Source organism: Echinops telfairi, unplaced genomic scaffold (genome assembly GCF_000313985.2).
Source record: "Echinops telfairi isolate 266 unplaced genomic scaffold, ASM31398v2 ScPeMD7_4;HRSCAF=17, whole genome shotgun sequence".
In the NCBI taxonomy this organism is placed as follows: Eukaryota; Metazoa; Chordata; class Mammalia; order Afrosoricida; family Tenrecidae; genus Echinops; species Echinops telfairi.
This window is the reverse complement of record NW_022103900.1, coordinates 7966872-7972293: the sequence shown is the minus strand read 5'-3', so window position 1 is coordinate 7972293 and position 5422 is coordinate 7966872.

The window sequence follows — 5422 nt, the reverse complement described above, 5'->3', positions numbered from 1 at the left end:
ACCAACTCTGGATTGAGAGACTCATCACGGATGTCTACAACTCTGGATAGAGAGACTCATCACAGATGTCTACAACTCTGGATAGAGAGGCTCATCACGGATGCCCACCAACTCTGGATTGAGAGACAAAGGTTGCAGACACAAGTCAGACACCAATGTTTGGACTCAGGAGCCCAGGAGGTATAGTGATGACCTGTTGGGCTGCAATCCGCATGGTCAGCAGTTTGAAATTACCAGCAGCTCCATGGGAGAAAGACCGGACTTGCTGCTCCCATAAACAAAGACGGTCTCAGAAACCCACAGAGGGTCGCTGTGAGTCTGCAGTAAGGTGTTTTTTCTTTTGAATTTCATAATGATATGCGTTCCTTCTGTAATTATAAGAATCCCATGACACATTCTCCAGAGGCTAAATTTTGACAGAAGGGGTTATCTTCTATACAGCAGAATGCATTTATATCCTACAATCAAGAGACGTGTGGGGGAGGAGGGCAGTGACAGCTCAGTGGTAGAATCCTCAACTCCGATGTTGGAAACTGGTGTTGGAATTCAGTCCAAAGCATCAGAGCCACCACACATCTGTCCGTTGAAGTTTGTCTGTCGCTATGACAGACATTTTCTTTGCTAACTGAATATCCACTTAATGTACATTCCTGGTTAGACCATCTACTTTGGAGTGAATGGAAACACGTTTCCTTGTTTCTCTCTGTCTGCCCAGATATCCTGTTACAGGATATCTGTAACATAGCCAACATTTGTTGGCTGCTACAATACAGGATACTCTCATTTTCAGGTTGACTTCATGCTGGATCTATTTCATGGTGGTGTAGTGGTTGGGAGTCGGGCTGCTAACTGCCCGGTCAGCAGTTCAAACCCACCACTTGCTTCCAGGGAAAAGGTGGGCCTTTCTTCTCCCATAAAGAGTTACAGTCATGGAAACTCACAGGGGCAGGACTACTCTGTCCTGTAGGGCCTTTATGAGTCAACATGTACTTGATGGCATGGAATTTGGTTTTCTGGAGGTTTTTTTATGCTAGAGGTTTTAGAAAAAAAAAGGCTTTTCTTTCTCTTAGTTGCTCCATGTTAGCTGTCTTTCTTTCAGGACCGTTCAATGTATCTTGTGGCTGCCTTCCATATGCTGCGGTATACCTTATTCATAAAAACTCCCCTCCTGTTGGGAGCTGGCTTCAGATTTTAGGCTTTCATTTGAGGGGTGCATACATGTTTGCCAAAAAAGGTTTCTTGGATTTGGTTAAATAAATAAATTAAGCTTTGGAGATAAATAGCATTTTTGATCAATTAATTTAATGAAAACAAATTATGCCAGCCTTTGAATCAATATTTCACAATGGTTTGTCCCTCCACTTCTACTCAATAAATACTTTCTCCCCACATCATCATCTCATTGCCTGCGTGTGTTGCATTTAATTAATCTATTTTTTTAAATATACAATGCTTTTCTTCCTCTTCATGTTACAGAACTGGTAAAATGCTTTAATGATTAAGAATTATAAAGAGGAAAAGAAATAAAACCTAAAATTTTAAATAGTATAAAGATCTATAAAAGTTGCAAAAGTAGTTGCAATTTGAAAAGGTTGTATCAATGGCACCAGTTTTTGAAAACTTTGAATAAAAAGCTTTAATTTTGCTAAGAATTGGAGGAAATCACTTTGACTTGGACCGAATTGCATGCTGAGGTCATTAATAAAGATTTTATCCTTTAAAAAAAAACACTTCAGAGAAAGGAGATTTTCCAATATTTGTTAAAGGATCAAATCCATCCATATATGCATGTATTTATAGTGTGTTTATATGCATATACTATATACCCTACCTAAAGAAAAATAGTATATGTATGTATGCATATATATGTCCTACTTATAGAAAAAAGTAATTGCTAGATTTTACAGATAGGAAAACACATTCTAAACCACTATAATAAATTGTTATTTTGAGTTGGCCTTCCTATTTCAACAATGCTATCAACAGTGGGTAAAAAGAAGCTTAAAAGCTTCTAAAATGCCTCACTGCTAGTATTTATCATTATGTCCCATGATTCACAAATTTATTTTCTAGTTATTTTATCTATAATAAAAAGCGGGCTTTCTTAATACTGTAATTTTTCATAAGCTCATGAGTAAGGGAATGAAAAATGAGCTTTCATTCCACCATCTCCTGCAAGTTGGCTCCTTAAAAGAATGCCGTTGTGTTGAAGTTATCTTTATTTTCGTTTTGCTTTTGTTGTTTTTCTTGCTTTTCATAGATTTCTGAAAATTGCATTCCTACCCTTATCAGTTATTGCAGTCTCCGGGTTCCTTTTGTCCCTGTCAGGTGTGGAGGATGTGGAAGTGCACAGAGCTAGAGGAGACAGGTGGGTCCCTTGTGCTAGCCCACAGCTAAAGATAAGACCTGCAGGCAGCACTAATACCAGCATGTGACTATCAACTATGGGTTAAGAATAAGCGTCTAAAAATATGACTAAGCAGGGGTAGAAATAATATCCTCCAAAATAAAATCAGGTTAGAGGAGATTTTAAAAAAATAGTAATATCTCAACTTCTTTCTCTTTATCACCAAAGTACTGATCCCTAAGGACTATTATGTTAGCTATAACAAACAGCTTTTCGGAGCGTCACAGTCCAGCCACATGTGCTTCTGTTTTTCTCCTCCCTGTAGTTTCCTGCATGTATCTTGGGGAGAACACATCCCACCGGCTCAGGTAATCAGAGCTACACGGTTTCCATCCTCTAAGAGTGTCTGTGCTTGGAAGCATAGCTCCACCGCTGTTCTTTCAGGGAGGCTTTTGTTTTGACAGGACATGCGTGTCATTGGGAATATGGAGCTAGGACAATTGTATTTGCTAGTATCTTTCATGTATATCAACAGAACAATTCAGAATACCTGGGAGCAGGGGATGCGGGGAGGGAGAACCAACAAGTATAGAAAACTGTCCAATATTTATCTCTTTCTCCACCTGTCAACATCTGTTGTATATGCAGCTATCATATATTTATCATTTACAACAAGTTCCTTGGAGTTTAATTTGCGTACAGTGAAATGCACCTTTTATAAGCATGCAATTCTCTGAGATTTGATAGAATCATATAAGCATCACCACAGTCTGGATGGAAAATCATGCGTCTGTCCCTTGGAACATTTTCTGTGTGCCCCTTTGTACTCGTCCGCTCCACATGCCCTGGAAACTAGTGAGGTACTTCCTCTCCCTTTAATTTTACCTTTACAGAATGTGATCTACGTGAAAACATACAGTCCATAAATTTTGGAATCTAGCTGCTTTCATTTCCAATGTATGTTTCAAATTCATTCCTTTTGAACTATTTTCTTTATATTGCTAGAAATATCTCATTGTGTGGATACACAACTGTTTGTATATGTGCTTACATACTGCAGGCATTTAAGCCGGTACCAGATTTTTATTTTTATTTTTTTGTTCATGATAGACAAAGCCATTAGAAACACTGACAAGTAGATTTTTGTATGAATAAACATTTTCATTTCCCTTGATTGAAAAATTTAGAAGTGGGATTGTCCCTACACACCTGAAATTGGTAAATCACTATGGTTTTATACTGCCTTTTGTCAGTTTGTTGTAAATGTATTAAAACAATAACATTAGTAGACTTGAGTATGTACACTAATAAAATCAAAGTCCTGGATTTGCAAAGATGAAGATCCTAGAATAAAACTTAATCAGTCAAATCATATTATCTTTTCATATATCCTTATATATTCTATATGTCCATATTTTTAGCTTTACAAGAGTTTTATTGAATTTCAGTTCATTTAACCATAACATTTACCCTTTAAAAAGTATACAATTTAGTAATTTTTATACTTTCAGAGTTATGCATCTAAAGGAAACCTCTTACTGAACCTGTTACATACTATACACACAACCTTACCCCCATGTGAGTGTCTGGAAACCACTAATCCAATTTTTGTTTCTATTTATTTACCTACTTTGTACATTTTAAATAAATAGAGTAATGCAATATGCAATCGTTAGTGACTGGCCTCTCTCATGTAGAATAATATTTTCATGGTATGTTCATATTGTAGAATAGATGAACATGCATTTCATTACCATTTAATATGAATATACCACCTTTTATTAATTATATTGTCATCAGGGAATGAGCATTTGGGTTGCCCCATTTTGGGCTATTGCCAATAATGCCACTATGAAAATTGTGACCAAGTTCTCATCCAGCATAGGATTTCATGTTTCTTGGGTTTATACCTAAAAGTGGACATTCTGGGTCATATGGTAACTCCTATGATTAATTTATGAATATTAAAAAATGTTTTCCTAAATGGCTGTACCATTTTACATTCCACCTGGAAATTAATGAGGCCTTACATTTCTCCACATTGGCACCAACACTTGTTATTTTTATAGTTTTAAATATTTTAGACATTTTAGTTTTGTGAGATGGGATATTATCATTTTTTAATTTAAAGGTTATTGACATATGATGCACAAAGAATACATTCAATGGCTTAAATACATATTTTTAAAGCTGTACAGTCATTACAACTATCAAATTTAGAACATTTTCTTCATTTTTGTACTCATTATTAGCTCTCCTCCCCTCTCCCCACCCCCTGGCCCCCACCCGCCTCTTCCAACCTCCCCTAACATAACCTTCAGAAATTATTAACCCACTTGTGTCTCTATAGGATTATCTATCCTGGATTTCATATAAAGAAAATGAGACCAAATAAAAGCAATAACAGCAAAAAGTCAATCAAGCGCAGAAAACCCTTGATCCAAATGAAAGCAGAAAATTATTAAAAACTAGAACAAATTTAAAATCGGTCAAAGGGGAGAACAAATGATAAGGCGTTCAATCTTAACCTAACTAAATCTGCATTAATTGACGTGCTGATGCATGCTGCTTGATAGCAAGGCTATTCACATCCATGATCAATGGTTAGAGGGGATTCGCTACAGCAGCGGTTCTCAACCTGTGGGTCGCAACCCCTTTGGGAGTCGAATGACCCTTTCACAGGGGTTGCCTAAGACCATCAGAAAACATATATTTCCGATGGTATTAGGAACAGAGATACCACTGCTCTATCCGTCTCCAGGCGAGTCGGCCCACATACAGATATGCCCACATTCGAGTACCGGGCACGATGACATCATCGCGCCAACCTCATCACATACACCCCGTACAAATACAGGTGGATGTGACAGAATTGGGGCACTAATGTACTTGTGTGAACCAGTCACACATGTGTAGAGAGTAGCTGCCGTGTAGAAAGCAGCAGTATTGGAGGTAAAACAACACTTCATAAATTTTAATTACAGGGTAAATGTAAAATCACCAACTACTGCAAAAAAATCTATACCCTGGGGACTTAATCTGGATGCTGATCAGTTTTTTTATATTCAGCTGTGA